Here is a 15,887-nt window from a genome sequence, read left to right as displayed (position 1 = left end):
ACGGCGCATACTGTCATCGGAATATCTGCGGCCCGCTTGTATGCGGACTCGGATACTCGGTTGCATATGTAACTCATTCCAAGCGCATGATTCGACATCGTAATCCAGTTGCGCGATTCCGCGCGTTACAATCTAATCTGACGCACTACCATGAGACCATCGTCGATACCGTTTCGAATTTAATACGCCGCGCGCGAAATCAGGCGAGTTTAGGCGAGTTTATTATCATTGTACGCAAAAATGTGAAAAATTTGAAATGACGATGATCTCGATGAATTTTATTTGCCGTCTATTTCCACCATCGCTTACTACTACAAAGAAAAAGCAAAATACGCAAAATCGCTAAGATTGCACCGCCGTGCAATAACGGATCGAAAACGAATAATAATAATAATGGCCGCGCGTCCCTTTCCACTTTCGCGAATGGTAGCTTCTTCCAGAGGCGCTGGTTATAAAACAAAACTTGAAAGTACAGCGCGAATTTTGAACTTTGGAATATAAAATAAAAACTTATTAGTTTAGATAGATCATAAGACTAAACAATCATCAAGCCTGCGGTATCTTTATCTGTCGTGAAAAAATGTTTATTACGTAAAATTAATGATCAAAGATAAAGAAACTGGATGGAATCTAAATTTAAAAAAAAATTTAAAAAAAAAGTCAGAAAGTGATTAGAAACTAGTAGTTAGTTTTACTGGGCAGTTGGTCATTGGCGGCACACCTGTCAGTTTTTGATCAGTCAAACTGTCCAGAAATTAGCTAGTTTCCAGAATTCCTAACCAGTTATTATCTAGAAATTGATTGAATTTTTACTTGAAAAAAAAAAAAGGATTATTCTAGATAGATTATTTTCTAGTCGAGTATGACAATACGTCATGTGCTAAATTCGTATCGATATCTCTAAGTTTATCGTAAACGTGAAATTTTTGTTTCATACCGTTAATTCTAAAAGAAATTTTTATTATAAATTTGGCACGTGACTGTCATGCTGAGTCGCGAAAACGTTTGATGTTTATATTGGACGTAATGCTAATTTCTTTAGAAAAGACGAAACATCCTCTGTAGGCAAATGTTAAACGACCTCCTGCCTAAATACATACTTCGCGAGAGAATGCACTTCGCATTTCGCCACTTGCTCTGCAGTGTCCTACAAAGCATTGAGCGGTAAGAAAGCAGCATTACGAAGTTACTACAACGCTCGTGGAGCAGCCTGGCTCGAAGTCGCGAAGTGTTTTATAAAAGCGTTAACTTTCCAGGACGGAAATTTCTCCTTTCCTAAAGCGGAAAACCCGAACAGCCACTGAAGAGACAAGGAAATCTCTCCGTATTCTGATATACATATATATATATATATATTTCACTCATTATTTTATACCGTTTCTAAGCGAATAACTTAATTCCATCGCGTTAAATACCATTTCACCATTTGGGAGGGATAACAATCTCCTAAAGTATATTTCCCGAGATCGCTCGATTGTCGAATCAAATTTGATTTTCGTCTAAACGAGCGACTAATTTTTTTTCACGGTTGTTGAACACAGCTAATCGCGAGTTACGCGACGACTTACTGCGACTTACTGCACTCGTCATAATCCGCCCGACAATTCCGGAGTGCAGAGTGGTCGAAATTTATCCGCAGCTGCGACGCGCCAGAGAACCTCGGTGGTGCGCCACACCACTGCGGGATCGCTACTTTCTCCAGCGAAATACCAACGAGTTAGGCACTACGTGAGAGATTAACTGAGCAGCATATGCTCCAAGAGCCTCGCTCTCTCGCTTATGAATCCACCGCCAGTATAATCCAGCTTCTAAACGCTCTCGAAATAGACCGCGACATCGGATCGCGGAGTTCCTGCCGAGCTATGGGAATCGCGATGTCCAATCGGTACATTGTTGTACAAACTATTAATTCTCGACGTGCATCAAAAGGGAAATAGGGATCGGTAGTATGACCAAGGAGTTTGTGTATTCCCTATCTTCGTTCTTTATATAGGAGATTTCGATGAAAAATACATTCAGCTTCAGGAAAATTTTGTCTAGCTTATTAATTCATTAATCTGTTAATAGTTAAATAGTATTAAATATATTTTAAACGTTCCCTTGAAAAGCTTGTAATTAATTCTGTATAATAATCTGTGTTACATCAATGTATCTTCTGAAGTTTTTAAAGAATGTAGCGCTATTTTATAAATAAAATGAAAAAAATCGTATAAATTAAATTTGAGAAAAATAGAAATAAATTGCAATATTTTTATTTCAATTCATATCTGGATATCTGGATTTATTCAGAAGTTTTTAAAGTTATGCCATGAAATTAATAGAAGAACTCATCGAAAATCGGTGAAAATTACTCAGAAGATGAAACTGATATTAAAAATAAATAAGATAGACGCATTATTGAAAATGTCTATATCAAAAAACGTAACTCGATTAAACTGATATCGCTGCTGCGGCTTTAAATCTATATTATATAATTAATCATTGATCTTTAATAAAATATTTTTGGCTACTTAAGCATATCGAGTTCATGAAAATTGCTTAAAAAAAAGAAAAAATTTTAAAATGTTTCATCTTATATTTTATATCGACCCATTTCTTTTAACTACACACAAAAATATCCTAAATTCTTTGTTCCAATTTAGTCAGATTTTGTGCAATATATTTTAAGTAAATGTTAATTATTCAATTAACGATTTAAAATTTAAAATTAGAAAACGTATCTTTTAATTAAATTTGTAAAATATATATTTAAATGATATTCACAAAAAAATATTCCATGTCCTATTAAGGTTGGACATACCTGGTTTTGCGACAAGTTTAAAAAAGAAACAAGTATCTGATTAAAAGAGAAAGAAAAATTCTTCGATTCCTTGCGCGATCGGCGTTCGTTGCAGCATTAAATCACTATTAAGTGTCAGCTCGTATCGTGGTTAATTGACGAAGAAGGACTTATTACAACGACAGCGCAGCCAACTTAGTCGCGAAATTGCGCGGAATTTGTTAAGCGCTTCTTATAAAACAACCGGATTCTTATGTGCTGTTTGCGCATTAAGCGAGAAACGGGCTTTTTATCGGCCTCTCTTCCTCGCCTTCTTCGCAATTGTCAGATTTGCGATTATTGGATTCCTAATTATCGTGAACATCAATTTCACGAATACGCGATTCTGTCTCAACCAAATTTTTATATTAACCTTTTTTCAGAATTTATATTGGTTTTCTGTACTTTTTTTCACGTGTTTCTTTACTCTCTTTGAATTTAACGACGAATGGCAGTATAAAAATTTGTAACTTAAAAAAAACTTGCATGCACATGTCAAGAAAGATAAAATAATAGATAATATCGCAGGTGTCGCGACCAGCTATCCTAATTTTGACTTGTTTTTAGAGATATATTTTTAAACGCCTTCATGAATTTTTAAATTATTTTAATTTTTCTACTTCATAAAAGCTAGATTGTTGCAGCATACGTTTAACGTTATCGTATTAAAATCTTAAAACTTCAAATATTGCTTTTGACTATATTATCATATTTATTCCGTATTATTATTTAACGAATAATATTCCTAAGAAAACATATGCTTCTTTTTCACAGAATTTCTCAAAATTATATATCACGAACATCAATTAATTCGCATAATAGATAATGTTGTAATAATAATAATTTATTTTCATAAATTTATCTTATATTTTTCTTATTAATTAATTCTTAATTTTGCATAACTTTTTACAATCGCCTCCTTAGAACCTTTGAAATTTCGCAATGTTTTGTCGTACGTAAAAGTTATTCCGATGTTATTCGCACAATGTAATAGAATAGAAAACACTTTTTTCTTCTTCCCACTTTTATTCTTATCTCATCTCAATGCACTATGGATTTTCCTCGTTTTCCCAGAAACGGCGAATTATCAGTCCGCTTTTTTTTTTTTTTTTTTATTTCAACGGAGACGCCACAGAAAAGCGACGAGCGATTCCGCGTATTCGTGCGCGTACAGATATAAACAGATTTATAAGCAAAACTTAATGTAAACCGCACAATATGCTGCAATAACCGCTGATATTAACCGGAAGATAGATCGTTCCTTGTCACACGAGAAATCGATTTAGGAAAATAACCATATTTCCCGTAAATGACACTATCTTCCAAATGTGTTTGCCTATCAAATCTGCAAAATGTCCATACGCGGTACCAGTTATAATTACTTTCGGACTACATTGTTTTAATGGAGAAGTAACGGGGTGTGAAAACAGATTGCGCTATGATTAACAGCGTATTGCGGTCGACTGATGTCTCCATTGTTTACTGATACAAGTAACAAGTTGCACGGAAGTTTCATACGTTTGAAAGTTTATGACAGATACGCGCATACGTCTAACTTCGATCGTAAATAATCCATATAGACTCACTTATTCTCGGGAAAGATTGCCTCCCGCGAAAATCGAGTTATTTCGCGATAAACTGCCGATATGTTCCATTTGCGCTATCAGTTTTATCGAGTATCTTCCATATTATTCGCTCATGTCTCAGATTAGCACATGCGGGCATTTTTGTTTATTGGAATACGGCCTACGGAATAAAGAGCGCCGTGGAAATTATTGTAAAACGACCCGTGCGATGTGTATCGCATGAACATCGATAAACTCTCTTTCTCGCTACAATCTCCGCTCGTGAAAGTCTCGAGAACGACTGACTTTCTTTCCACGTGGCGATTCGTGGCGCTTCGGTGTACAATTACAACGAAACACGAATCGGCAGAGCACAAAAATGATACCGATTATTTCTATAACCATCCCGAAAAGATAACCATTTGAAAAGAATCTTTTATCATTTTACAAGTATTTTCTTACGGCACAAATCAATTTAATTTTATTGATTAAAAATTTTCTTATCAATTCGAAATTATATAGTAAATAACATATATTTTTCTTTTTTTAATTTTTTTCGTATTTATGTTTATAATTAATATATATTCCGTTAATCAGAACCACAAGACAGAGGCTTCTTTGGGGTAATGTATTTTTCCGTATATATACTTTTATCTGGCTCTGTTTCGAGCTTACGCCACAAATATATATGTATGTGTGTATCTGTATGTGTGTGTAAATTCCTATTCTAATTTTGATTTGTGAGAGACGACGTAGAATTTCATGGTCATATAGAATCGCAGCTCGGCCACAGTGAGTTTCAATTTTGAGATTACGGGTGTAGATTCGGTGTAACGAAACCTGGCTTACCGCCACATCCTTTGCACAAGGTAACAGACTTATAATGTTAGCCGTCAAGTTAGTAAAAAATATTGAAGATTGCGGAAAACGGAAATTTCAGAATAAACGTTTATATATAGATATATATTCTCCTCTCGGTGATAACAAACTCATTTCTTCTTACTCGACAATTTTAATATCAATTAAAATAACACGCTATTACCTTTAAGCAGTAAGTTTCTAAAAAAAACGTAGACTTGAAGATGTATGCAAAATTAAAATATAAAATAACTATAGATAAAACCATGCTTCTCCGCAAGAGAAGCTCGTGATTTATTCCCGAATCTAAACATTCCAGCTGCGTTTCTGCGAATACTCGGAAATTCTAGTTCTACAAATAACAGTGCCGGACAACAGTGACATTCCTATCACGTGGATCTCGTGTATCTCAATCCACATCGTGAGAAAGTGAAGCATAACTAGTTCGCTCTCGCGGACTATATAATGTGGAAGTCTCTTGGTGACAAAACGAGAGAAGTAAAACTCGCCCGGCACGCAACTCGTCCCGACGTTATACATCCCGGACTGCCCGGATATCGTATGTGTGTGTGTGTATATATAATGCGTGCGCGCATTTCGCAACGATCGTGCGCGATCGTCCGCGAGTCTATTTGGCTCGGTTGGCTCGCCGCCGTTCGCGATTCTCGCCACGTAGCGCTGAATCGAGTAATCGCTGATTACGATCGCGCGCCGGTTAAGAACGGCACGTCGAGACTTTCCTCGCACGGAGAGACCGGGGGGGAGGCTAATCGCGTGGACTAATCCCCCGTAATTAATTGGTGCTAAATATTTATGGCGATTATTATATCTCTCGCGGTACCCGCGATGTTTAATTAACGATACCTTCGATGTATCGATATATATGTGATACTTCAAGTAGGAGAAATTCCGAGAGGGAGAGAGAAAGAGACGAAAATTTCGTAGATTATATATCCGTAATATTTCAGAGGTCAAATACAGAGAAACATCCCGGCGAAGTTTTTCAATTCTCGAAAATTGTCTAACTTTTCATTCCAAAATGATTTTCGAATGTTTCGAAAATAGTACTTAAAATATCTTTCTCATAAGACACACACATTGTAGAAAGAAGGACAAAAGTAAGTAGTGTTTTAATTTTCTAAATTGCTGCGATAATTCAATAATTCAAAAAAAGTATGAAAATTAATTTCCAACAAAATATTTAAAAGTAAAAAATGTAAAAATATCAAAAATGTCGGAGCATTTTTGTTTATCAATATACACGCTCGACAAGTTGATGTCGTATTTATGTGTAACTCGGCGTGCAACGCAAACGGATTAGTTTGTTATATCGGTACACGTGCTCGACTGATCTATGCAATATGTCATCGTCTCGCTAACCAGCGATATATTCGTAAGTTATGCGAGAATACGACGGGGAATCGCCGTCGTCGTCGTCGTCGTCGTCGTCGGGTTTAAATGCGGGACACGTGGAATTCTCGCGCTGCCGTCGACCGATATAAACGTGATCATTCTGATGGCGGTACGTGAGAGCCGGCCGGCCGTGCTCGGCTGACGTTAGGGTCAGCGAAAGATCGTAAATCAAGGTCACAGTCGCGACGCAGACCGCGGGGCAGACATTTTCTACCGTCTCTCCGTTCTGGCAAATTGCGCCTCTCGAGCGGTGGCCGATGCACGACGGTAAACGGGGACGCGATTATCGATAAACCCGAACGCCATTCTCATCGGCGCGGCACGGGGAGTCGTAATTTGCGATTAACGTAAACTCGCGAAAGTTGTGAAATCCGCGCGGAAATCCAAACCTACTGATTTAACGCGAGCCATTCCGCCATTCCGCCATTCCGCCATTCCGAGGACAATCAGGTTTGACTCTCGAAGCCTTATTAATCGCCCCGCGCTTTCATCAGGGGCTATTTAATTAATTGGGCGCGTCCAATTAACAAAGATTATTATTCGGCTCCGAGAGCTTACTAATTGAATCTTAAATTACGGAACAATCGTAATTCTTCCGAAATTAAATGTTTTATATATATATATATATATATATATATATTCTTACTCGGAACTTTGAAGTGGCGATTGATCAAAAATTGACGGGAAAAGATTGAATACGAGCTAATGCAAAATGTATACTCGAAATTTTATCGAAAGAGAAACCGAAAGCTCGTATCGAAGATATTAATGCCTTTTTACTACATCTAAAAGTGAAAGGTAAAATACCGCCGGGGAAATACACGGCATGCTATATCTCTTCCTTAAAAGACAAATATTTCAATGACTGAAATTTCTCTTGTTATAACTCTCTGCGTTACTCATGTGGCATGCCTCAAGCTCTTTTTTCTCGTCATCCGGGATTTGAAATGTTCTCGCACACGACACGTAATTCGCCTTTCTTTGTACAAAAATTCTTACTAGTTTCGCTAAGCTACTCAGCATAAAGACTCGATGTTTTTCCTCGCTTTGTACAGCGAATGCTTACAGAGAGCTTAGTCACAATTGCTCGTTGTTGCACACGTAATATTTTATAACAAATTTAGTTGCTGCACAAAATTTACGTGTTTTTCGTAATCACAAACAATGAACTACATAAAATCGTTTGTTATTCATCAAAAATCGACATTTTCATGTAAAAAAGTAAAAAACAACACGTCTAACTAGAACTTGCATTGTGTATATTTCTTAAATTAAAGTAGAACTTGACCAGAGAAAAACATGAAAAATAAATGTATACTTTTCAGTCTAATTCATGTTATGTAAGATTGTTTATCGTGTTCGCGTTATCGCAAACAAGAAATCACTTACTTTAACACGTGACTTTAATGACAAAAACAACTTGCAACCAACAACATACTAAATACTTGAATCGCGATATTATTGCGTAGGCGATGACTATATAACTGATTCTATTGTTTTCTTTTGTTGCCTTTTCATTATCTAAAAGAAGCGATATTCTTTTCAATATCGTGTTGCAAAATTATTTGTGACATTTATCTCATGAAATTTACACGGAAAGAAACTGCAGGAAATAAAATACGATACAATATCAGATATTGGATATTTGCAATTATATTAAAGCAAAAGTCAAATATTTAATATACCATCGCGGCAAATTAATTTGAATGACAATAATTATGTGCCAATCGCAATATTTCTCTCATTAATTTATATATCATATAAAATAAAGATAAGATAAGGTTGTTTGTACCTTCGTATCTTCTCCGACATCGTCGGATGTACGAATTGAAGATACGGATGTAAAACGTTTGTTAACTGTTAAAACACCGACCGTAATGCGCCGAGCGACGAATTGACCATAAATGGAGATAGATGCAAATTTTGACCTTGCTCTAGCGCGTGCGAACCCGCCATATTTCGCGGCGATACATTCTCTCGACAACGTGCGGAAATACGTACATACAGATTCGCGAAGATCAACGAGCAAACAAAATATGCGGTCGAGGGAGCGGAAAATCGGAAAATGGGACCGCGCGGCGGGGAGGGGGGGGGGAATGGGCGGGCGGGAGTAAAGTATCGTGCATGTCATATTTGCGCGGCGATTTGGTAGCCGACCAACGTTATCATAAAATCAGACCGACAACGTGGTTCTGGTTGAACGTTTGCGCAGAGATGAACGATTTCTCGGGAGCGAAAGAGCACATCCTCGGCAATGGAGCCGCCGCCGTTGCCGCCGTCGCCGTCGCCGCCGCCTCGATACGGCCGAGGTATCGATTGGCGGTTCGCGATAAAAATCGGCGATACGAGGAATACCGGCGGCGACCCGTAGAATGCAGCTGTCAATATTTGAATGATACGGTTACGCGGCCGCTGGTCGATAGCATGCTCGTGCGGATTCAATGCGGTTCGCGGCGCGAGATCACGTTTCGAATTACGCTGTCCTTCGATCCAAGTAATTAATTTGTAAACTGCGTGAATCGATTCGAGCGGATAGCGGCGAGCGCGGCTCGAGTGCAATATTGATTGACCGTGCGATATTTCGATTTGCGTTGCCACCATGAAGGTAAAACATTAATCGATAAAGTAATTTGAGAAATTAAATGTACGAAAGAGAGATTATCAGGCTTCTTCTTAATTACGTTATTAGAAAATGTTACGAGGAGGAAGGATAAACGAGGAGAATTAAACGATATATTTAGACATTGTACACAAGCTCGAGTCGTTCCATCATTCATCATTCGTCCAATATCGCGCGGAAAGTACTCCTTAACACTTTTCTACTTTCTTTCTTTTGCTAACGATTTAGTATCTAGATTTCCAGGTAAGTTAAAGCTGCTTCTCGCAGTTTCGCGATTAAAAATTTATGTGAACAATTAGCACAAATTCGGATTATCGTAAACTTCGATCTGCCAAATAACGCAAATTTAGAAAACGATATATATATATATATATATATATATATATATATATATCAGGATGATTATATTATTATTATTATTGAAAAACATTTGAACTGTAACCGTGTCAAATATATTAATATCGCCGAGCGTTACAAAATGCCACTGAAATACGAGCCCGTCCTAGCACGGACGGCGTGAAAAATATATCATATATTGCAGATTCGAAATCGAACCGAGGATGGCGCACATTTGTTATTCAGCGTTCGTTCGGCGACTTAAACTTGTTCTTGTCCCGCGCTTTTACGCTGAAACGGAGCACAGTGAGATATCACTTTTGTCCTGCGAGCGCGGTTGTACGTTGCAGATAAACCGATTTCGAAAGGCAGCCACGCGAATGAATAAAGCGAAACGTCTGGGCGGCGAGGCATCTTAGGGATTACCGATTGATATTTGGCGCTCGTTTTACTTGAATTCAACTTGTTGGAAACACGATAACAATACGCATTTTATAATGGCGAGAAAAGCGGAGAGCGCATGTTCGTCGGCTTATCGACAGGAACATCGAGACTCGTACCAATTATATTGCACAGTAATAAATCCGATATAATATTAATAAAGATACAGAGGAGGTAATGCATTGATACGTCAATAATGGGCAATTAGCCTCCTTGTGATAATATGCAGACGGGCACGATAATAATAATCTTACCGGCTTTCAATTAAAGCCAATCAGATTGCGTCATTATCCTTTACAGTAATGTACGTAATAACCCGATTCAAAAAAGCATCGAGACGATAATAAAGTAAAGTAACAAAAAAAAAAGGGAAAAACAGTAAACAGAATTATTACATATCAATAGTTAAAAAGAAACAATTAAACACGTTTGCCATACAAAAATTATGATTTTTCATTAAGATTGTGTATATTACATGCGGATTTTACATGCAAGTTATGAATTAGAAATGTTATTATGAAAAATCCCCTCTACATTTGAAATTATAAAATCGTAATCAAATTACGTAAAAACACAATGCGATCGATATGTATTGATGTAAAATTCTTCAGTTTCATCAGAAGCTCTCGTATCATCGATGCATTCCGATATAATTTCTCTCAAATACAGATCAAATATAAGTTTGATAAATAATATTGTAAAATATCAATTTAAATGTTTATCATTAACATAGAAAAACAATTACGCGTAAAATAAATTGACTGAGTTGAGGATATTGGTACATATCCTTTCATTAAGACAAACCTAATGGAATTTGTTTAATCGTTTTGATTAACCCAATACCGAATGCAAATAATGTAAAAAGTTATAATTACATTGCCAAATCTTGGTTAATAAAATCGTTACACATTTAATAAATTAATTTGATTATATGCTTGAGCTTCTAGTTTGAACTGCTGGTTAATGTTGATTATATCATACATCTAGTCAGACTTGTTTATTGTAACGCTATTCATGCAGGTTTAATTACTGCAAAAATTGGAATGTTAGCTATTGAATTTTGATATTTCGCTACTGAACAGAATCATCGTATCGAATCATTGTGCATCGAGTAGATTAAATAAATTATCGATACGTATTGCTTTACTGTTACCAATTAAATCGTGCTTTTTATCGTTACGTTCGATACATTACGGCTCAATTTAATATCTTTAAACGTATAACATAAAAGTACAATAAATAAAATGTAGCGCAATTATTGTTGCAAGTTCGTCTTAATTTGGAAACAAATTTAGAAATAACACACATCAGAAATGAGATTTTTTTTGAATATTAAATTATTCTTATATTCCGAATTATTATTATGTTCTAAATATTATTTTTATTATATTTCGAATATTAAATTAAAGCCTCAATATCTCATCATAATGTCTTTGGGCAAATTCCGCTAAAGTTATAATGCAAACTGTTAGACTCGTCGCGTTAGTAGACAAAGTTCACGAGCCAAATAAACTACTCATAGACTAAAAATTGCGCGTCTCGTCGCGCACAACACAGTATCTTGGTGTAATCTTTACCTCTGAGCAAGTAGGCGGCGAGCATCATGTCCTTGAGCTGCGGAAGATAGAGGCCATTGAGCAAGCCGTGGTTCAAGTAGTTCATGTTAGGGAGTGGACTGTAGTTCAGCCCCGGCCTGAGGTGATTCAGATTCGTCAGGTGGCAGGGATGGCTCAGTCCGTGATTCAGGCCTTGATCCTCGCCGAGCAGCTCGCAGATCCTGCATCGAATCTTGGTCATACTACCGACTTCCTCCTCGTCGTCGCCGGCACGCACTCGTCGAACTTGTCCGAAACCGGTACCACTTCGCCAAGATCGCTCGTAAGTAATCCGAGCGGAAGTACTTTTCTCCGGGTATTACAAAAATATATATTTGTACACGGCTATATATCACTATGTGCGACTGCGCGCACTCTGCCACGGCACTTCACTCGGTTCTTCCTCCTCGATCCTCTGATAAATCGAAACGAAGACACCATGTATTATACGATACAGAAAGTATATAAACGCTTCGTACTCGGTGGGGAGACTCCTCTCGACTTTCTCTCGATATTAATCATCACGTTAAAATTATAATATAATTTTCAAGTCGCATGGATACTTGCGTATCTGTGGACTTGTGTAACGTATCTAGATTTGAATTTTATCATAAGTATATATCGCAAGTTACATGTTAACTATTAAACCTCAACCTGTTAATGAATATCGATTATAAATACCAAGAATTTTTTCACATCTGGAGCACTCTTTATACCAGAAAAAATCCAGCAATTAAAAAAAAAGAAGAAAAAAAGAAAGAAACAAACAAACAAACAAGTAGCAAAGAAAAGCTGCGATATTTTTTCAAAGACATCAAATTCATAATCATATATTTGTCGATATTTCTTTTCCATCGTTTTTCACCATCTGCATATATCGTATCGTGCTGTATCGACGTTTAATAAAATTCTCGCCAATAGAAGAAATTGCGTTTCACGTCGCGCAATTTTTCCTATTCTGATAACTGATACCGCGCGAACCAACGGAACGGATTTTAAAAGCGGTGTGATAACGGCAAAATGACTTACTCGGCTCGGCCAGCGCGGCGAGGCGACAATCTGTTTCTACGTTCGCAGCGATCGTGGTGAAAATTCACGCAGCGAGTCGTTTTGTCGCGTCGACAGAAACTGAAACGGCGCGCGCGCGCGCGCGCGCGACAGCGCCGCGCGTTATCACGTTACGACTTATCAGCGGAATATCTGTCTACTGGCCGAGCGACACGACGTGCGAGCGTCTCTAAGCCCCGAGCCACGCATTCATACCGCACCAATCGAGGCGCGGAATCGACGACCTTCGGCTATCCGCCGTTTCTTCGAACACGACGGCCGTGATGCGGGAATTAATGCGCTTCAATTGTTAGCTCTCGATTTATAGCTGCCCTCGTACCTGTTGCTCGTTTAGTGTATCGATATAACGCGTCGGACCGTCGACGACAAAACCGTAACGAAACTATTCCGGACTTTTTTTTTTTTATTGTTTTGCAGAGAACTGCATGTTCTATGTTCTAATTGAAAATGGAAAATTTTTCTATACCCGTATTGTTTCACGCTACCTGTGAATTCCTCATCTGTCGAGGATAAACTTTTGAAGTATAAGAAAATAAATTTTTAAATATAAGCGATTGAAGAAATGTAAATATCTTCTTTTAAGTATTTTCACTTCGACTCGAGTGAATCGAGTTAATTAAAAATTATGATTCAATTTAATCATTGCGAAGCTATTGTTATAAAATTCCAGATTAAATAGAAAAAGTGTTTGGCATTTCACATAAAAAGAGCATTAAAGAGCTTTACGTCAGAAATAAAAAAGTGGATTTTTAAAATAGACTAGGGGAGATAATGCAATAGTATTCTAAAGAATAGTTTCTTTATTGGCATAAGTCTCTGAAGAATTGTTTAATAAAGTGAATTTGAAATTATTAGAAAAATTGAGAGCGCTCGCTTTATTTTATATAAATCTTTCTAAAATACGAAGATCGAAACTATCTTCAAGTCAGAGTGGTTGAAACCGATGCGCTTTCCGGTTTCTTTCATATAAAAGCCGAGCAAAAGGCGTTCCGACCTTTTAACTCCAAGAAAAAGTTACCGCATCTCGCTTCGCGGTTTGAAATTGATCTCGGCGACGTTTCACGAAAGAAGACGCTCTCAGTGCTCGAAGAGTAAATGCCGAAACATACGCCAAAGTGTAAAAAGTTGTGTTAAATGAGAGACGGTGTGCACGGCAGTGAATTTGTCAAGAGTTTCCGACTTATCAAACTCGGCGAAACTTTTGATTCATTATTTTAACGCAATTTGATGTACCGAGAAGTTTTATAATACATAGCGGCTTATGAAAGTATTCACGAGCGCGGTTTTATTCAATCCATAGAGATCCAACCTACTAATATCGTTTTTCGCGAAGCGAAATCTCGTTTATTCATTAGCGTATCGGATTTACGTAAAAATGATTAATCAAGAATGATAGACTAAACATTTACCGTCTAATAATCACGATTTTCTCTCTGTAAAAAAAAGACGCGGTCACTCTTCATTTTTCTCGGAGGAAAAAAATGACCTGAAATGACTGACAGAGAAATGAATTAGGACAAATCACAGCTTCAATACAGCGAAATAAGCGACGAAACTTTTATTCTTTGTCTACGCTCTTCTGCGCAAAACATACTCAGGAGGAACAACCTTGGCCAAGTTCCGTAACGGAATATTGGAAATTCCGTTTCGCGAAGCTATGCGATGTAATATGTTTTGGCTTCAAATTACTTAGCCCTATCTCTCGTTACGAATAACGATTTTGTTAGTGTAGATAAAATCTCTAATTTAACGTTACTGCATATTAAATTCGTTCAAAAATATTTTTTTCCTCTGCACACAAAAATATAATGATGTTATAATTATTCATGCATGTAATAACATTGTGAAATGGAAGGACGGATAATCATTATCATAAAACAAATCGAAATTTGTGAAAATAAATTTCCTCCGGATATACATTCTTATTTTTCAATTATTTGCAATCAAAGTTTATGCGCACGTATAGTCAGTTATAATTATCCGGGAACGTATAAAACATATTCGCCTTCATCGGTAAATAACTAAAACGGAAACGGAGTATATCGTGATGAACGGACATGAAATTGTGGTCGAATGTATTTCCGCAGTTTGTCGATAAATGTAACAAATTGTATAAATGTTCCATACGTTCGAAAGTAACTATGATTGGTTGCACGTATCGAGCTTTAAACTTTTCAAAGGTAAATAGTTAATAAATAGTGCTGTTTGTGGACGGTTGGCCTTGCAAATTTAACGCCAGTTTATACCTTTTCCGTTCGTACGATAAATGCCAATAGTTTTGTAATTAAATACTCTAATATTTTTGTGAAATTGTCCACTTAATTAAGGAACAAGTTAAGATCTTCGCAACCCTTGTGATCTTTATGGTATTACTATGGTTTTATACAAATTAGTACGGCACGTACTAATTATGTGAAAATTATCGCAATAACATAAGTGTGAAGCAGCTTATTTGCATAAACTTAGAAAAACAGATGAAAAAATGCACAGAGTTGTACACCTTCACATTCCATGTGTAATTCAATAAATTAGTGACACAGTCAGCCATTGTGTTTCTCGATATAGATATCGCAAAGTGACTATAGCAAAAACTGACGTGTGCTTGCTGAAGTCCTATCTTGACAAGGTATTTTTCCTATCTATTATCATCCTTTCTTGCAAAATAGATTATAATAGAGAAAGTGTTTTTGAGAAAGAGTTTTTGTGTTGTGAGAAAGAATTTGTTAATCAAATTTTAATCAAATTTTTTAATCAAATTATCCAAGTTCCTACCTATGATATCATGTTCATAATTATCACATTGTATTACCATCAATTTAACAACAAAATCGAAAATTAATAATAATGTTTTATTTATTTATTTATTATTTATTTAAATATATATTTTAATTAAACATTATACTATATAAGCTAACGCAATTAAAAGTAAATAAACTTTTGTAATTAAAAAATTACTCTATGAAAATTCATAATAGCTTTACGAATAAAGTCTTAATATTGTAATAAGATCTTAATATTGTTGTAATTAATATATGTTATGATGTTAAGGGTCATTTTATCGGGATTGTAATGTATTAATGCTACAACTCGTTAACGTATAATCGATACTTATACGTGTTAATGAAAATTACACAATTCAGATTAAAGATAATATCGAGTAATTCGCCTTGTTT

At 36.5% G+C, this 15,887-nt stretch overlaps 1 protein-coding gene and 1 long non-coding RNA gene across 5 annotated transcripts in view; both read right to left on the bottom strand.

The window, feature by feature from the left end:
- The window catches only part of LOC105425679 (Histone gene-specific Epigenetic Repressor in late S phase), a 121,600-nt gene that overhangs the window by 51,597 nt on the left and 54,116 nt on the right, over nt 1–15,887 (bottom strand). The gene's annotated exons all lie outside the window — the stretch shown is intronic.
- Nucleotides 11,855–15,887, bottom strand: part of LOC148936659 (uncharacterized) — a 49,125-nt gene continuing 45,092 nt past the window's right edge. Inside the window, exon 4 of the long non-coding RNA XR_016139362.1 lies at nt 11,855–12,061. This is a non-coding gene — a long non-coding RNA (uncharacterized LOC148936659). The remainder of the gene's footprint in view (nt 12,062–15,887) is intronic.

The sequence above is a fragment of the Pogonomyrmex barbatus genome, unplaced genomic scaffold (assembly GCF_055798465.1).
Source record: "Pogonomyrmex barbatus isolate J1 unplaced genomic scaffold, ASM5579846v1 scaffold2, whole genome shotgun sequence".
Taxonomy (NCBI): domain Eukaryota; kingdom Metazoa; phylum Arthropoda; class Insecta; order Hymenoptera; family Formicidae; genus Pogonomyrmex; species Pogonomyrmex barbatus.
The sequence above is the reverse complement of the archived record's forward strand: the minus strand, read 5'-3'. Positions and strand labels throughout refer to the sequence as shown.